This window comes from Peromyscus californicus, unplaced genomic scaffold, assembly GCF_007827085.1.
Source record: "Peromyscus californicus insignis strain IS unplaced genomic scaffold, ASM782708v3 Scaffold_17__1_contigs__length_78620276, whole genome shotgun sequence".
NCBI classification, from domain to species: Eukaryota; Metazoa; Chordata; class Mammalia; order Rodentia; family Cricetidae; genus Peromyscus; species Peromyscus californicus.
The window spans coordinates 8,926,104-8,946,741 of NW_026294469.1; the positions used below are offsets into that span (position 1 = coordinate 8,926,104).

At 37.4% G+C, this 20,638-nt stretch overlaps 1 pseudogene; it reads right to left on the reverse strand.

The window, feature by feature from the left end:
• Window positions 1-20,399, reverse strand: part of LOC128113068 (prohibitin 1-like) — a 114,382-nt pseudogene extending 93,983 nt beyond the window's left edge.
• Window positions 20,400-20,638: the final 239 nt, after the last annotated feature.

Genomic DNA, 20,638 nt, shown 5'->3' on the forward strand with positions numbered 1-20,638 from the left:
AAAATCCAAGATAAAATGCAAACCAATGATTTATCAACACACTTGAGAATTTGTGATAGAAGGTCTAGGGTATCAACTTAACAGAGGATTTTGCTAGGACAGGAAAACTGATTATTCTTAATATGATATATGAATGTTACAAGTAAAAATAACTTATCTGAGGCAGAGTCTAGTGAATATGAATAACTTTGCCACATTCATTTGAAATAAAAGATTATGTGTTCTGTGAAATTGAACCAGTCTATTTTAGTTTTATTTTCATTTATATCACACAATTTTGTGTTTGTAACTTCACTTCTATTGTATATATAGTCTGTGGTCTAGTAATAACACATCCTTTACCAACAATCTTAATTGATTGACATTCATTACACACTCATACCAACTCTGTACTTTTTGAGTCATTCCTCTATTTAGTGCCTCCCCCCCCCCCCCACACACCCATAATAAGGTGAGTTAAGCCCTATTGATTAATGTTCATATTGCTTGTATGTACTCCAAATCATATGAGAGAAGAAAAGTAATTATCAGTTCTACCCAGTTTCAGATACCTCAGGGTGGACAGAATGCTCGGGAATAACTGACCAGCACAAAGCAGACTCCATATTTTGTGCATGTTTTACTGTTTTTATTTTTATTATATTTTCACAATGGAAAAAAATGTCAAGTTAGGTGGAAAAGGAAGAGAGAAAGATCTCCAAGGTCTTGAGGGAAGGGAAAGAATATGATTATATAAATTTTTTAAAAAGCAAAAAGGAATTTATGGATTTCTCATAGACGGCCAGGATAAGGTATACTCATGTGACTTCCAAATGAAATGTTGAGGTGAAGATTGTACAGCAGTGTAGATTTCTAAGATTCAAGGATGGGAACATGAGGGATTGGGTTGGGAGAGTTGGGGATGGGACAGGACAGGGAGAGTAATGAAGGAGATATCTCAGTCGGGGGAGGGCGGCATTTGGTGTTAGGGAGAAACCCAGTGCCAGGAAAACTCCCAGGAATCTGCAAGGATGACCACAGCTAAGACTCCTAGCATTAGTGGAGAGGGTGCCTGAACTGGCCTTCTCCTGTAATCAGTTTGGTAACTATCCTAATTGTCATCAGAGAACTTTCATCCAGTAACCGATGGAAGCAGATGCAGAGATCCAGAGCCAAGCACTGGGCTGAGCTCTGAGAGTCCTGTTGAATTGAGGGAGGAGGGATTGATGAGCTGGAAGATTATCTGGTCCCACCCGACCCAAGGTCCCATAGCCCCTTAGAAACACTAAGAGGCTTATATTAACTGCAAATTGTATGGCCTACGGCTTTAGCTTTTTGCTAGCTAGCTCTTTCATCTTAAATTAAGCCATTCCTATTTATCTATATGTTGTCACGTGGCCATGGCATTACCTTCTCCTGGCATCTTGTTACTCCTTTGGCAGCAGGTTGATGTTTCTCCCTACTCAGCACTTCTCTCTGAATCTCTGCTTGGATTTCCTGCCTGGCCCTAAGCTTTCTTGCCATAGGCCAAAACTGCTTTATTTCTTATCCCATGGAAGCCACACATATTCACAGCATACAGAAAGATATCCCACAGCAGGATTGTACAAGCAGGGAGGTCAAGGTCATGACAGGGGAACCCACAGAGACAGTTAACCTGAGATAGTGGGAGCTCACAGACTTTGGACCAATAGCTAGGGAGCCTGCATGGGACTGACCTAGGACCTCTGCATGTGTGTGACAGTTGTGTAGCTTGGTCTGTTTGTGGGACTCCTAGCAGTGGAATCAAGATTTGACCATGGTGCTTGAGCAGAATTTTGGGATCCTATGCCCCTTGCTGGGTTCCTTCACCCAGCATTTATGCAGGGGGAGAGGCTTGGTTCTGCCTCAACTTTGTGTGCCATGCTTTGTTGACTCTCATGGGAGGTCTGTCCCTTTGTGAATGGAGGAGGAGTGAATGGAAAGGGTAGATGGGAAGTGGGAGGAGGTAATGGGAAGAGAAGAGAGAGGAGAAAATGTGGTAAGTATGTAAAATAAATGAAAAAAAAAATAAACAATAGAAACTATGAACTTAAAAAAATAAGAAAATCATTTAAATAGTATGGCAAATACCTCTTCATCTCCTAAAATGTTTTCTTTCCACTGGTATTTATTTTTATTTGCAAGCTGCTTATTGACAATATTCATGAAAGAAAATAAGTACAAAAAATACAGAGCATGGGACAATGCGCCCACAGATATATTAGAGTCTCAAAAGTGTTTTATATTCTGATTATTTTGAACATTGAATATTTATTATAATCGTTAAAATGTTCTTAAGTTTATTATTCATCTATAATTCTTATAATTGATATTAAGCTGAAAAATTTCAATCCAAAAGAGAAAGAGGTCCTCTGAATCAAATATGTAAGGTGCATATGACCTCACAGAGACTGAAGCAACAAGCACATGGCCCACAGGTGTCTGTATTAGCTTTATTGTCTATACATTATACCTCTTTGCTTAGTATTTTTATGGTACTCCTGACTGTCAGAACAAGTGGGACTCTAACTCTTGTGCCTGCTTTTGGGACTCTTTTCCTTTTTGGGTTGCCATGTCAAACTTCTAAACAAACTCCTAACTTCATCATATTGTATTTTATTTTGTCATGTTTAGTTGTTATTTCTTAGAAGCCTGTTATTTTCCAATGAGAGACAGATACACAGTGCATCCAGGGGGTAGGGAAGGTGGGAAGGAACTGGGAGGAGTAGAAGGAGGGGAAGCTATAATCATGATGTATTGTATGAAAAAATAATCAATTTTCAGTAATAGAAAAAAGTTTAAGGAAAAAAATTACATTTGAACTTTCACTCTTAGATATGCTAATATTATGTCTACTGTGATACCTGAATATTGCACAGTACTTGTAATACATATTTACAGTATATAAAGTTGTAGCTAAATACTTTATTATATTACCTAATTTAATTGATGTTTAATGTGAACAATTCATTATGAAACACTTTGAATATGTCATCATCATTATGATTCATCTCTGCAACAGGGTACTATGACACAAATGACACAAAACAGATTTTCAGGGCTTCTTATTTTAAAAATGTAGCTGAAAGTTTTCCTGGTCTCGCCCAGCACTAAGGTCCCACAACCACTTATAAAATTCCTGTGTCCCACCTGGTCCTGCAACTGCTCAGACCCAAGTAAACACACAGAGGCTTATATCAATTACAGATTGCATGGCCATGGCCTATGGCTCAAACTTCTTGCTTGCTAGCTCTTATATCTTAAATTAACTCATTTCTATTAATCTATAAGCTGCCACGTGGCCGTGGCTTACCAGTCTGCTGGCATGTTGTTCCTTCGGTGGCGTCTGGTGTCTTCTTTGCCTCTCCTTTCTCTTCCTGTCTATCTGTTTAGATTTTTCGCCTGCTCTAAGCTACCTTGCCATAGGCCAAATAGCTTTATTTATCAACCAATAAGAGCAACATATTTTTGCAGCATACAGAAAGACATTCTCCGATCATAAAAGTAACATTTTATTTTATTTGAAAATTCCATATGTGTATAAAATTTATTCTGATCATAGTCACACCAACATGACCTTTCTCCAACTCCTCTGTGACTCTCCAAAACATCTCCCTCACAAGCTCTTGTCTTTTTTTTTTTCTCAAAAAGCTTAATAACGTACTAAATCCAATTAGAGCTGTCTATGTGTGCATGTGTAGTGCCTCTTCCTATGAGTTTATGAGGGAAATTGCATTCAAACTACCACACTTACTTACATTCCGATGGCTTATTGTACAGATGTAGCAAAACTGTCCAAGCAATCATATGGAGCTACAAAATGCCACAAACAGTCAAAGCAAACACAAGAAGGAAGAACACAATTGAATGTATCACAATACCCATCCTCAAATTAAACTACAAATTTATAGTGATAAAGACAGTCTGGTACTGGAACAAAAACTGGCAGGTACAACACTGAAGTAGAATAGAGGACATGGAAATAAGTGAACAAAGCTCTGCCAATCTAATTTTGACAAAGGAGGAAAATATATGTAGTGGGAAAATGATAAAGTCTTCAACAAATGGTGCTGGTAAAATTGGATACCACCTGCAGAAGGATGAAACTATATTCACATCACTTACCTTTTCAAAAAAAGAATTGCAATGGATCGTAGACCTTGATGTAAAACCTAAAACATTGAAACTACTAGCACAAAACAGGTAGCACACTGTTTAGACACCTGGGCAGACAAGAACTCTGAAGAGAATTTCAATAGCACAGGGCTGAGTCTCACATATAAACAGATAAACGACATGGAGTTTAAAACCACAGTGGGTAGGAAGACGTGCAGGTTTGGGAAGGAGTTTTGGAGAACATGATCAAATGAAATTGTGTTAAAATTAATAAAAATAATTTTGTCCAGGAAAGGAAGCTGTCAGCAGATCATGCAACCTATGAGTGGAAGGAAAACCTCACCAGCTCTACTTCTGATGGGGCTAATATACAGAATTTACAGAAAAGTACAGAGAATACCCCTTTCCTTTCAGTGCCTCAGATCCTTTCAGCCTTGTGCTAATTGCTTTCCTGGTGTGTGTTTGGAGGTAAGATGTGGTCTAGCCTCTGAACCTAGCCCTGGTGGCTAAGACCTGTCAGGCATCTCCTGCCTTTGTCTCCTACATCTGAGTCAATGCTGTGGAACCCTGTTAATGTCATGGTAAGACTCTGCAGTTGATCTTTCAAAACACGCAAGTACTGGCATTAGTGAGACAATAATATAGTCTGCGTGAATGTTATATGAAACTTTTACAAAATACAATACGTATATAGATATGCAAGTTTTGAAATGATATATTGAATATTACTGGTGTTTAATTGATTGGAGTTGGGTGGTACAGCATCAAGATCTTACTGCATGAAGAAAATCTACATAGGTTAGATTTGTATTAAAAGTAAAAATATCTTGTTCTTTTTTTATTAGCATTATAAAATAATTGCAACATTTCTTTCTTACTTTTCATCCTTCCAAACCTTCCTATATACCTCTTCCCATTCTCTTTCAAATTCTTGACCTCTTATTTTATTACCGTCATACACACACACACACACACACACACACACACACACACACACACACACACACAAGTATATATACCCACACATATTAGTATACATATATGTGTATATAACCCTAATATATATATTATATATATATTAATATATAATATATATATATTCCTAACTACAACCTTCTCAGGCTCAGTCCACATAATTTTATTTTAATTCATGTTTTCAGGACTTAATATTTGACACTGGGCAACTAATAGGTGTACTCTTCACTGGGGAGGACCACTTCTTCTCCCAGCTCTTCTCAGTTGCATGTAGTTCTTTGTGTCGGGTTGAGGCCTTGTGGGTTTTTCTCTGCCCGGTTTGGAATTTCCATTTATGTCATCCTTGTTCAGTCCATATTTGGGCAGCCATGCTGGTGAGATTTTATTTAATGTCATTTCTTTAAAAGACACTGTGAAATGAAGGGAATAAAATGAGAAACATGCTGTGGGAGAAAAATATTTACAAAATACATGTCTGCTATAAGACATATACAAAATATCTAGAAAAGTCCTAAAATCCAGTTGCAGCAACCAAATTAATGAATGGCTAAAATGAATAGGGAAAAGGATTTTAGTAGATATTTCACTAAAGAAAATGAGTGGAAAAAAATTAGCATATACTAAGATAGTCACTATTTGTGCCATTATATAATGCCAAATTTCAAGCATCAATAAAACAAAAACATGCAATGTGGTGATGGCTCAAATTACCTAAAACATCCAAGGTAGGGAAATGGAGAGTGGAAAGGACTCACATTGGTTGCTGCTAGAATACAAAACAGTCTGGAGGCTCGGGAGCAGAGCTTGCTGTCTTCTGTCACAGTAACATTTTCTACAGAATAGCCCAGCAATTATATTCCTATTTTAATGGGTTATTTGTACAATGATTTTTTTTTTACGTAAGGAACATGAGAATGATGACAATTACTTAATTAATAATGAAAACAATGAAAAGACTGACAGCTTACATTTGTTACAGTATGAATCCACAATAAAAATGCATATGCAAATGAAAATGATCAAAGAAGTTGTTTCCTGACTCCATTTATAAATATATGAATGTATGGATATATGATATGTTTACATATGGATATATTAATATAAAAATTTAAAAGGAAAGATTTTCTATGGCTGGTTCATTGTATTACTGAGAAGTAGCAAGTGTACCTCAGTGATAGGGGCTTTTTTGTCATTTATTTATTTACTTATTTATGTTTTTATTTTTAGCCTACATGAATACTTTATTGTACCCAAGTCAAAGCCTGAATGGTTTTACACATAAATTTGTATTAGTGGAACACAAGGAGATAAATCAAAAAACATTCATTTGATAAGGGTGGAATATGGAAAACTTTTCTTTTTTTATATTGTAAATACAGTCTTTTCTCATAAAATACATACTGATCACAGTTTCTTCTCCCTCAACTCCTCCCAGCTACCCTCATCTCCCCTCTCCACTTGTCCCTGCTTCCCTTTAGAAAAGAGCAAGCCTCTAAGAGACAAGAACTACACACAAAAAAACAGGACACAATAAGACAAGGCAAAAGCCCTCATATCAAGGCTGGACAAGGCAACCAAACAGAAGTAAAAGAGTCCCAAGAACAGACGAAAGGGTCAGAGACAAACCCACTTCTATTGATAGAATCCCACAAAAACGCCAAGCTAATAGCCATAGCCTATACACAAGGCACCTGGTGTAGACTCATGCAGGCTCTGTGCTTGTTGCTTCAATCTCTGTGAGATCATATGAGCCTTTCTTAGTTGATTCAATGGGCCATGTTCTCCTGGTATCCTCCATGCCCTCTGACTTCTACAATCTTTCCCCCATCTCTTCCATGGCATTTCCCAAGCTTTGAGGGGAGGGACTCAATGGAGATCTCCAATTTAGACTCTCTTTCTCTGAATAATAACTGACTCTGGGTCTCTGAATCTGCTCACATCTGCTGCCAGTGGAAATCTCACTGGACAAATCACCAACTGATCTATGAGTATAGTAGAATATCAATAGGAATAATTTCATTAATTTTTTTCCAGTTGTGTTTGGTTGCACCCTTGGTCTCTGGGCTATCCACTCTCCAGTTGATGTCCACCCCAGCAGTGCAGGTCGTGGACTCCCTCCCATGGCATGGGCCAAAAGGTAAACCAGACACTTTGGTTGACCACTCCTTCTGTGTCACCATTGCCACAGCACATTTTGTAGGCAGGATGGATTGTAGGTCCAGAGTTTTGGGACTGGATTGGTGCTCAGGTTTCTCTTTACATACAGAGCCTGCAGAGTACCTTCCCTCAGTAAAAAGACTAGAATTTAAAGCTGAAGGCTCGACCCTACTCATCCATTCTTTAGCTACCAATTCATCATTTCTATGTTGTGTGGATATTGTCCTTGACAATGGGGCACCAATGTCAGATTTTGAAGTGTCCCACTGTCCTAGTATTAGCCTAGGTTGTTTAGGGATCTCCATAGGACTCGGTTTTTCAATAATTTAACCTAACATACTCTATTCCCATCACGGAAAAACTTGTCTGGGTACAAAATATGGCCAGTTCAGACTTCATAGCCTCTATTACTAGGAGTACTCACTAGAGTCACCCTCTATTCCAGCAAGTTTTCATAGCACTAGGTTTCCTCACCATCATGCAAATGTCTAACAATTCCATGTCTTTCCCTGCATTCTTCCTGCCCAACTGAATCCTTTCCTATCTCCAACTGCCTCCAGCCCACCAGGAAAGTCTATTCCCTTTACCCTTTCAAGGGAGATACATGTGTCCTCCCTAGAAGCTTCCTCTTTACTTGACCTTTCTGGGTCTGTGTATTGTAGGTTGACTTTCATTCACTTAATAGCTAATATCCACTTTTAAGTGAGTAAATACCATATTTATCTTTCTGAATATGGGTTATCTCACTCAGGATAATTTTTTTATTTTCATGCAAATTTTGATTTATCCTAAAAAATATTATAGTTATATCCATACATTCCCATGAATATACTAAAATACTCATTGAATTTTATACATTAAGTTGGTGAATTATATAATCTATAAAAATATCTCAGTAAAACAAGTAAAAATAATCTACAACAAATTGTATACTCTGATATTGCTTTTGGCATGGGCAGTGACTCTAGAGAAAATAGGTTTCAATAACCCTACTTTGCTTCAGAAACCATGACTTATTTGTCAGTATGCTCAAGTATTCTTTATAGCTAAATTAGGCTAATAAAACAGTTTCCCCTAGAGTCATGTATATTGATGAGCTGAAAAGAGGTTATGATTGAAATGTCTTCTATAAAACAAAAGAAAATATGGTTTAAATAATCACGTTTCCCAACACATTTCATATATTTAATGGCACAAAAATAGCACTAACTCTGAGAATAGAAACTATAGTTCTCCAGATCTTCATCAAAAATGAAATACATCATGAAATGAACATATCCTAAATAGAAGCACAACCCACAGAATATGCCTAGCTGTATCCCAGTCATGACAATAGCCTTGATTACGTTTGCTATGTGTGGAGTGGTTTTCATCCTGAAAAGGCAGAAGTAACACTATACTATGATGCAAAAAAGAAAATCAGGCTAAAGGTTTTATCCTTGGGCTACTTCTCCAAGAGATAGTTGTCACCCATATTTCTATAATGAGTATTGCTAGATAGAGAAGGTCTTCAGCAAAACAAAACTCCAATGTATCAACAAACACCAGAAGTAGTTTTCCCCATGATTAAAGATGAACATGTTCTTGGCAATTTTGACAATTTTCTCTTTTGTGAGATTGTGCTTGTCATTTGGTTGTGAATTTCTACCTTGCATTGTGTGCACAGATTTTGTGAATTAGAAATGACACAGTTGCATATTACCAGAGAATTGAAATATTACATCCAGCAGCTGGCACAAGCATGGACTACAAAAATACTCGAGATCAAGTTCTTCAAATCTGTAACAAAATGGTGTTAACGTTGTTTAAAGTGCAGAAGGAAATGAAATTTATTGATGATGTCTTTAGTTCCTGGTAGGCATCATTATTATTAACATAACATTCACTTAGAAGTTTTTCATAGTCTAATTACTAATTGAAGCATTTCCTCATCATTTTATTAAAATGGGGTATTTGAAAATGTGAGCACAATTAATTAATTCGACTCATTAATTCCTGTTCCTTATAATAGTTTTGCTATTGTGTCCCTTTTAAACTTAGATACATCTTTATGGGTCTCACTAGTTTAGATGTCATATACCATAATAAAACTTGTGTTATCCTGGGCATCAAAAAAAAATATAAACACGAAAAGTAGTTTTGCATAAAATGAGTGTTTTAGTTCAATGTGCATCTACATATAATCTTTGGAGAGAGTGGGGAAAGAAAGGCAGTGCTGATCAATTGATTACACCAAATGTCAATATCTTAAAATGTTTTATTGGTGAGAAGTTTTTGATTGAACTGCTGTGGCTGCTTATGCTGTTCTCCCTGGAACTTGGCCACTCTGCTCATGTTTGTATTATCAAGTTGTTTATTTTTGTCACCTACACGTTTCTCGTTACTTTCTGTGACACTGAAGGAAATCATTCGAGGATGTCAGCTGCAGCAGAGCTCCTCACCTGAGCCAGATGTTATTCTGGCCCATCTGTTCACACTTCTCTGCTACAGTATGAAAAATAACTGGGGGCTGTGAAGGAACAAAGTCATTAACCTTGTAAATGATGTTACTATCACAACTGAAAGCAACACTTGGTATTGTGACTTTAGTCAATTAACAACAATTAATCTCCGTTACTTTGCATAACTTTCCTTAAGAGTTTATAATTTGGTTAATGATGGATGATGTAGAATTACCAAGCTTTGTTCAATCTTTTCTTTCAAACAGTCTTTTTTTCTATGTTTTATAATAAATATTGCATATGCCATTTCTGAAGTTTGAAATAACCTCATTATTCCCTAATGAACTAATTTGATTGAAAAATAATAATGACTGTTCAGATTCTTTTGAATAATAGCTATCAACAGTTAAATTTATGTTTACTTAATGTTAATTTTAGCCCTTCATAAAACATGGTGTAGGATTATTTCATTAACTATCAAGGAAAAGATTTAAAATATATTTCAAATTTGTTGTTTTTGTTCTTTTTCATTCTTGTTTATTTACTTCCCTTTTATATCCCAATCAAGGATTATCCTGTCTCCCCTCTTCCTACTTCCCCCCTCCTCCACTTCCATCCCTCCCCTATCCTCTCCTCCTCCACTGTTTCTCTTTGGATACAGGTGGGCCTCCAATGGATATCAGCCAGCCATGGTATATCAAGTTGCAATGAGACTAGGCACCTCCTCTTCTATTAGGGCTGGGTAAGGCAATCGTATAGGAGGAATGTGTCCCCAAATCAGGCAACACAGTCAGAGAAAGCCCCTGCTTACATTGTTAGGAGTCTCATGTTAAGAACAAGTTACACAGCTGTCACATATATGTAGAGTGTCTAGGTCAGTTCCATGCGGGCTTCTTGATTGTCTGTTCAGTCTCTGGGAACTCATATAAGCCCAGCTTAGCTGTTTCTATGAGTTTTCTTGTGATGCCCTTGATACCACTGGGTCCTACAATCCTTCCTCCACCTCTTTTGCATGATTCCCTGTGGTAGGCCTAATTTTTGATGTGGGTATCTACATCTGTTTCCCTCAGTTGCTCTGTGAAGCCTCTCTCGTGATAGTTGGGCTGGACATCATTCTGTGAGTATAGAAAAATGTCATTAAGAATCATTTCATTAAATTTTCACCATTCATGTTTGGTCCTATCACATATCTCTATATCCTGGCCTTCAAGGATGAGCTCCTGCTCAGGATATGGGTCTCCAGCTGTGCCAGTCACTAGTTGGTCACTCCCACAATTTATATTTCATCTTTACCCTAGCATATCTTGTAGGCAGGACAAATTGTGGGTCAAAGGGTTGGTGTCCCAATCCCTCCCCTAGAAGTATTGTTTGGTTACAGGCTCCATGTCCCCTATTGATATGTATCTTAGCTAGAATTACCCTCATAGATTCCTGAGAATTTCCATTGATCTGGTTTCTTAGCTCATCCCAGAGATGCTCCCAGATTTAACTCATCTCTCCCAGTATATTCTCTGTCCATCCTTTCATAACCTGATCCTTCCTGTTCACATTCCCATTCCCCCTTCAAGCCCCTACCCCTGCTTTCATTCTATTTCCCCTTCACAGTGAGATTAATACACTCCTGCCTTGAGCCCCACTTGCTACTTAACTTCTCTGGGTCTGTGAGTTGTAGCATGTTTCTCCTTTTATTTATGGCTATCCACTTAGGAGTGAGTACATGCCATGTTAGTCTTTTTGAGTATGGGTTACCTCCCTCAGGAATGCCCCTTCCTTCTGGAGTATGCAGAAGGTGTGGTAAGGAAAAACACTGGACCAACGAATGTAGATCAACAAGGGACAGACCAGGTAATCCTTTGCCTCATGCTTTGGGAAACTCCCAGAGGGGCCTCAGGCAGGCCCCCACATTAAATCCAGTTCAAACTTTTCCTGAGTAGGAAACCCCTACTCAGAGCAACTAAAAAACCAAATGCCTATTGGAATAAATCATGCTGGTCGGGATGATGAAACAGAGAGAATAGGAAACTCAGAAAAAAACATAAAGAAAAATTTTTGGCAAACTTCTATTAATGTACAAAGACCAAAATTAACAATAAAAATAAATGGTGTTTTGTTGTCTGGTCTGGTAGACACAGGTGCAAATGTAACCATAATTGCACCAGAATTTTGGCATCCAACTTGGCCTCTTCAGGAGGTAAACTTTCAACTGTTAGGAATTGGAACATTATCTCGAGTGAAACAGAGTGCAAGATGGCTCGAATGTATAGGTCCAGAAGGACAGAAAGGAAAATTAAAACCATATGTGGCTAATGTAGCTATGAACCTGTGGGGTCGAGACTTGTTTCAACAATGGAATACTCAGATTAACAGGCCCTACTTCCTGTCTGTTTATCTTTATGAAGACTTTCTGTTCTGCCTTCTCATTGGTTGTAAACCCAAACACATGACTGCCTCGTCACTGCCTGTCTGTACAGACCTCCAGATCTTCAATGGTTGGCATTGAGATTAAAGGCATGCGTCTTCAATGCTGGCTGTATCCTTGAACACACAGAGATCTACCTAGCTCTGCCTACCAAGTGCTGGGATTAAAGGCGTGCACCACCAACACCCAGCTTTTGCTATGGCTCTAATAGCTCTGACCCCCGGGCAACTTTATTTATTAACATACAATTAAAATCACATTTCAGTACAAATAAAATATTACCATAGAAGCATGTTCCCCTTGCTCCACATCCTCTCCAGTATGAGCTGTCATTTGTATTTTTGCTTTTAGCCATTCTGACAGGTATTAAATAGAATATTAGCATCAGTGAAGAGTCCTGCAGTCACAGCTCCCCACCAATTCCCCCAATAGGACCCTGCAGTCTATAAGACCCACTCTCTACCCAAATTCCACCCATTCCTCTGTGAACTCAGTGGCTTCCAGAGACACAGAACCCACCAGCTCTGATTGGACTAAGAGATGAGTGACTTTTCTCCCACCCAGAGAGTCTGGCCTCTAAAACTTAGGCCCTGGGGCATAATCTGTGCCCCCCCACCTCTACCCATCACTGCCCCATTTGAAGGCCAGCAGGGATGACTCCTTTGGGCATGCCTCCTCACCAACACCCCCATTGGAACCTGTAATCTACAAGACCCACCCTCTACCTCAAACCCACCCATCCCCCTGTGACCTCAGTGGTTCCCTGAGACATAGAATCTGTCAAATCTGATTGGACCAAGAGAGGCTTCCTGAGAAATAGAATCTACAATCTCCAATTAGAACAAGAGCTCCAGTTGGACCAAGAGTCATCCCCTGAGAAACAGACACAGCAAGCACAGATTGGACCAAGAGCTGCTCCCTGAGAAAAACACTTCTTGCACCTACTGGAGGAAGAGATGGGTAGAACCCAGTGCAAAAATACATATAACAACATAAAGAGCAACATGGTAGCACCAGAACCTAGTGGTTCTACAACAGCAAGACCTGAACATCACAACATAGAAGCAGAAGAAACGACCTTAAAAAAATGTCTTTATAAAGATGATAGACAATGTTAAGGAAGAAATGAAAAAGATGTTAGAGGATGTTAAAGAAGAAATGAAAAATTCCCTTAAAGAAATTGAAGAAAAGACAAACAAAAAATTGGAAATCAATAAATTCCAAGCAAAAGCCAAGAAAAACAAGGAAAAGCAATTAAAGAGGAGAAAGAAACAATTCAAGACATGCAAATTGCAATAGAAGCAATCAAGAAGACACAAAATGAGGGAATGCTGGAAATAGAAAATCTGAGTAAACAAACAGGAACTAAAGATGCAAGCATAACCAACAGAAACATCATGAAAAGGCAAAAATCTGAGACTAATAGTGATAGGAGAAGAAGAATATCAACTCAAAGGCACAGAAAATATACTCAACAAAATCATAGAAGAAAACTTTTCCAATTTAGAGACGGAAATACCTATGAAGATACAAAAAGCTTACAGAGCACCAAATAGGCTAGACCCCCCAAAAATATCCTCTCACCGCTTAATAATCAAACCACTAAACATACAGAATATGCAAAGAATACTAAGGGCAGCAAAGAAAAAAATGCCAAGTGACTTATAAAGGCAGATCCATCAGCATAACTGAATTCTCAATGGAGACTCTGAAAGCCGTGGACAGACATAATGCACACACTAAGAGACCACGGATACCAGCCCAGACTACAATACCCCGCAAAACTTACACTCACCATAGACAGAATGCACAAGATATTCCAAGACAAAACCAGATTTAAACAATATCTATTCACAAATCCAGCCCTATAGAAAGCAGTAGAAGGGAAACTCCAACCTAAGAAAGTTAGATGCACCCACCCAAACACAGGCAATAGATAATCCCACACCAGCAAATCCCAAAGAAGGGAAATACACACACACACACACACACACACACACACACACTACCACCAAAAGATAATAAGAATTAATAATCACTGTCATTAATATCCTTTAATATCAATGGATTCAATTAGTCTATAGAAAGACACAAGCTAACACAATGGATATGAAAACAGGATCCATTCTTCTTCTGCATACAAGAAACCTCAACTTCAAAGACAGATACTATCTCAGAGTAAAAGGTTGGGGAAAGACATTCTATTCAAACAGACATAAGAAGAAAGCTTGTGTAGCTATCCTAATATCTAACAAAATAGACTTCAAACTAAAATTAATTAGAAGAGATTGAGAAGGACATTAAATATTCATCTCAGAAAAAATCCACCAATTCTCAATTCTGACTATTTATGGCCCAAATACAAGGGCATACACATATGTAAAAGAAATAATACTAAAGGTTAAATTGAATATAAAACCCTACACAATAATAGTGGGAGACTTCAATACCCCACTCTTACCAACGGATAGGTCTGCCAGACAGAAACTTAACAGAGACATAAAGGATCTAACAGATATTACGATTCAAATGGACTTAATAGATATCTACAGAACTTTCCACCCTAACACAAAAGAATATGCCCTCTTTTCAGTACCTCATGGAACAGTCTCTAAAATTGAGCACATACTCAATCACAAAGGAAGTATATAAAAAAATTGAAATAATCTCACTTATTTTATCAGACCACCATGGCTTAAAGTAGATTTCAACAGCAACAAAAATTACAGAAAGTCTCCAATCTCATGGAAACTGAATAAAGCTCAACTGAATCACCAATGGATTAGGAAGAAATAAAGAAAGAAATTAAAGGCTTCCTAGAATTCAATGAAAATGAATGTACAATATACTCAAACTTATGGAGCACTATGAAAGCAGTGCTAAGAAGAAAATTCATAGCACTAAATACATACATAAAGAAGTTGGAGAAATCTCACACTGGTGACTTAACAGCACACCTGAAAGCCCTAGAACAAAAAGAAGCAAACTCACCCAGGAGGAATAGATGCCAGGAGATAATCAAATTGATGGCTGACATCATTAAAATAGAAACAAAGAGAACAATACAAAGAATAAGTGAAACAAAGAGTTGTTCATTGAGAAAATCAACAAGATAGACAAAACCCTATCCAAGTTAACAAAATCAAAAATAAAAAGGAAGGCATAACAACAGAACATGAGGAAATACAGAGAATCATTAGGTCAGACTTCAAAAACCTGTATTCAACAATATTGGAAAATCAAAAATAAATGAACAATTTTCTGGATAGATACCACATACAAAAATTAAATTAAGACCAGAAAAACAATTTAAATAGACCTATAACTCCTATGGAAACAGAAACAGTCATTAAAAATTTCCCAACCAAAAAAAAAAAAAAAAAAAGAAAAGAAAAGAAAAGAAACCCAGGGCCAGAAAGTCAGATAGTGTCAGCATAGAATTCAACCAAGTTTCAAAGAAGAGATAATACCAATACTCGTCAAATTGTTCCACACAATAGAAACAGAAGGAACATTGCCAAACCCTTTTTATGAGGCTAAAGTTACCTTTATATCCAAAGAACACAAAAATGCAACAAAGAAAGAGAATTACAGACCAATTTCCCTCATAAACATTGATGTAAAAATACTCAATAAAATACTGGCAAGTAGAATCCAAGAACACATCAAAAAACTTATCCACCATGATCAAGTAGGCTTCAAACCAGAGACGCAAGGATGAACACCCTAACTGTCAGCACAGAGCCTTTCTCCAGTAACTGATGAAAGCAGATACAGAGATCCACAGCCAAACACCAGTCCAAGCTCTGGAAGTTCAGTCAAAGAGAGGGAAGAGAGATTATATAAGCAAGGAGCATTGAGATCATGATGGGAAATCCTACAGAGGCAACTAAACCAAACTAGTGGGAACTCATGAACTTTAGATCAACAACTATGGAGTAGACTAGGCCCTCTGCATAGCAAGACAGTTGTGTAGCACGATCTGTTTAAGGGACCCCCTGGCAGTAGTATCAGAATCCATCCCTGGTGCATGAACAGGTCTTTGGGAACCCACTTCTATGATGGTAAACCTCACACAGCCTTGAGGTAGGGGGAGGGGCTTGGACCTGTCCCTTCTTAATTAACCTTAATTGGCCTTACTTTCTTGTAGGAGGGACTGGGAGGTAGTTTGGGAAGGGGATGCTGGAGGGACAGGAGGATGGAAGAAGGGAATCTTTGGTATGTAAAATGAATAAAAATATTTTGTTAGTAAAAAAATATACTCAATAAAATACTGGCAAACTGAATCCAAAAACACATCAAAAACGTATCCACCATGATCAAGTAGGCTTCATCCCAGAGATGCAAGGATGGGTCAACATACAAAAATCTGTCAATGTAATCCATCTTGTAAACAAACTGAAAGAAAAAAAAACACAAGATCATCTCATTAGATGCTGAAAAAGCCTTTGACAAAATCTAAAACCCCTTTGTGATAAAGATTTTAGAGAGATCAGGAATACAAGGAACATACCTAAACATGATAAGCAATTTACAGCAACCTGTCAACCAACATCAAATTAAATGGAGAGAAACTCAAATTGATTCCATTAAAATCAAGAAGAAGACAAGGCTGTCTCCTCTCCCCACATCTACTCAATATTGTATTTGAAGTTCTAGCTAGAGGAGTAAGACAACAAAAGGAGATCAAGGGAATGGGGGATGGAATGGGGTGGGGAGACTGTGGGGAGCGGGAGGAGGGAAGAGAGGGGATCTGTGATTGGTACATAAAATGAATAAAAAAAAAATCTCAGAATCATTTTGATTTGTATTTCCCTGACGGCTAAGGATGTTGAACACTAACTGTTTCTCCACCCATTTGAGATTTCTCTGTTGAAAATTCTGTTTAAATCTGTACCCCATTTTTAAATTACTTTTTTGGGTTTTTGATATCTAGTTTCTTGAGTTCTTTATGTATTTTGGACATTAACCCTCTGTCAGATGTGGTTTTGGGTGAAGATGTTTTTCTCAATATATAAAGGAACATTAGCCCTCTGTCAGATGTGGGTTTGGGTGAAGATGTTTTTCTCAATATGTGAGTTGTCATTTTGTTCTTCTGACAGTGTCCTTTGCTTTATAGAATATTTTCAGTTTAATAAGGTCACATTTGTTAATTGTCGATCTTAGTGCCTGTGTGAAATTGTCTCCTGTGCCAATTTTCTCAAGGTTGTTCCCACTTTTTCTTCTATCAGATTTAGTGTATCTGGTTTTATGTTGAAGTCTTTGATCCAATAGGATTTGATTTTTGTGTAGGAGCTATTTGCATTCTTCTACATGCAGACATTCAGTTAGACCAGCACCATTTGTTAAAGATGCTTTCTTTTTCCATTGCATAGTTTTGGCTTCTTTGTCAAAAATCAAATGTCCATATTTGCGTGGATTTGCTTCTGGATATTTGATTAGATTTCATTGATCAATCTGTCTGTTTTTATGCCAATACCATGTGGTCTTTGTTACTATTGGTCTGTAGCACAGCTTGAAATCAGGGATGGAGACACCTATAGAAGTTCTTTCATTGTACAGGATTTTTTTTTAAGCTATACTGGCTTTTTTGTTTTTCCATGTAAATTTAAGTATTATTATTTCAAAGTCTGAAGAACTGTGATAGATGTTTTTATATGGGGAATGTGTTGAATCTGTAGATTGCTTTTGGTAAGATGGTCATTTTTACTATGTTAATCCTACCAATCTATGAGCATGGGAGCTCTTTCCATCTTCTGATATCTTCTTCACTTTCTTTCTTCAAAGACTTGAAGTTCTTGTTATATTTGTTTTTCACTTGCTTGGTTAGAATTATCCCAAGATATTTTATGTTATTTGTGGCTATTGTGAAGGACTTTGTTTTCCTGAAATCTTTCTTAGATCATTTATCTTTTGTATATATGAGGGCTTCTGATGATTTTTTTTTTTTAGTAAATTTTGTATCCATCTACTTTGCTGAAGGTGTTTATTAGCTGCAGGAGTTCCTTGGTAGAATTTTTGTGGTCACTTATGTGTACTATCATACCTTCTGTAAATAGATATCCTTTGAATTTTTATTTTGCAGTGTGTATCCCCTTGATCTCCTGAAGTTGTCGTATTGCTGTAGCTAGAACTTCACGTACTATATTGAGTAGATGTAAAGGGAGTGGGCAGCCTTGTCTTGTCTCTGGCTTTGCTGAGTAACCCGCCTTCTTTGCTGAGTCTTTATGTAGTTTGGTTATCAGGGTGGTTGGCCTCATAAAGTGAATTTGGAAATATTCCTTCTGTTTCTATTTTGTAGAATAGTCTGAAAAGTGTTGGTATTAGCTCTTCTTTGAAGGTCTGGTAGAATTCTGTGTTCAAATCATTTGGTCCTAGGCTTTTTTGGGGGAAAAGTTTTAATGACTTCTATTTTCTTGGTGGCTACGATTATATTTAAACTTTATCTGATCTTGATTTAAATTTGGTAGGTGGTATATATCAAGAAAATTGTCCAATTCTTTTTTTTTTTTTAGGTTTTTCCAGTTTTATGGAATGGAGGTTTTTGAAGTATAACCTAATGATTCTTTAGAGTTCCTTAGTGTCTGTTTTTATGTTGCTCTTTTCCTTTCTGATTTTGTTAATTTGGATATTCTCTCTCTACCTTTTAGTTAATTTGGATAAAGGTTTGCTTATCATAATTTTCTCAAAGAACAAACTCTTTGTTTTATTGACTCTTCATATTCTCTTTATTTCTATTTTATTGAGTTTAGCCTTGAATTTGATTATTTCCTGTCTACTTCACTTGGGTGTGTCTGCTTCTTTTGTTATAGAGCTTTCAGGTGTGCTGTTAAGTCTCTAGTATGAGAATTCTCTCATCTCTTTGTATAGGCACTTAGTGCTAAGAATTTTCCTCTCACACTGCTTTCATTTTGTCCCATAAGTTTGGTACATTGTACATTCATTTCCATTGAATTCTAGGAAGTCTTTTGATGTGGGATGTCTTGTATGCTGTGAATATGTGTTGCTTTTATTGGTTGAGGAATAAAGCTGCTTTGTATTTTAGGCTTTCTGTTGTTTCTGTTGTTGCTGAAATCCAACTTTAATCCATGGTTGTCTTATAAGGTACAGGGGATTAATTTAGTTTTCTTGCTTCTGTTGAATTTTTTTTTTTGTGGCCAAGTATATGGTCAGTTTTGGGTAAAATGTTCTGTATACATTTGTTAGGTCCAATTGAGTAATAACATCTGTTAGTTCCATTATTTCTCTATTTAGTTTTTGTCTAGATGACCCATTCACTGGCAAGAGTGGGGTGTTGAAGTCTCCCACCATTATATGTGGGGTTTGATGTGTGATTTAAGCTTTACTAATGTTTCCTTCACAAATGTTGGCACCCTTGCATTTGGGGCAGGCATAGATGTTCAGAATTGATATGTCATCCTGGTGTATTTTTTCTTTAAAGAGTCCAAAATGTCCTTCTCCATCTCTTTTGATTAATTTTTACTTGAAGTTTATTTTATTAGATATTAGTATAGCTATACTAGTTTTCTTATTAGGTCCATTTATTGGAAAATATTTTTCAACCTGTTACTCTGAGTTAGTCTATCTATGATGTTGAGTTGTGTTTCTTATATGCATCAAAAGAATGGGCTTTGGGGTGGCATATATATGCCCTGGCTGATGTTGATTATATTTTTACACACACTTTAAGGTATCTAGGTTTGGTATGATTAGCTTAATCCCCTGATTTCTGAGGTTTTATTTGTTTGATGGTTGTTTTGTTCCTTTGTTTCTATTTTCTCTTTAGTTTTCTAGCCTTTTCGGCCTGGATTTCTGATGGCTGACGTGACCTCTGATCTAGTATGGAGTCTCTATCCAAGTTGGGAATTGGCATTCTGATGATTAGCTTGGCCTTTGTTACAACAGGAGGTCATTCTCCTTCTCAATGGTGTAGCCTGACCTTGTTCTTCTGACTGGTGTGACCTGCCCCTGGGTGGCAGAACTTGATTGAGGTTGAGAGCAGTGTACAGCAGTGGGGCCAGCAAGGACCAGGGTTGGCCTAGGCTGTGGAAAGGGTCCTAGGGGTAGGCAGGTCACTCACCAGTACTGACTGGTGTGGCCTGTACCTCAGTGGCAGAAATCCACTGGAGTTGGAAAAAGGGCACAGCAAGGACTGGCAAGGAAATGGTGGCCAGGGAGAAGAGTCCCAGGGAATAGTATCCATGAAGAAGTGCAGTTCTGCTGTTATACTGGTCACTCACTGGTTCATGCTGGTATTCAAATTTGTCTTCTTTAATATAAATTTTTCTCATTTTTTTCCATTTTATTTGTTCTTTGAGTATTTTGTCCAATTTATTTTTATCATTTTCATCCCTTTCCAGATCTTCTCAGTTCTGTTTTTCCTTCTCAACCCATTCAACTGATCCTTATTCTTTTTAAGAAATATCAAGTCTAATTTGTGCCATTCATATATTTTTCAATGTTTGACCTTCATGGGAAGTTTTTTATTTTATCCAATCAGGGCTTTAGCCTTAAACAAAGTTGACTCTTG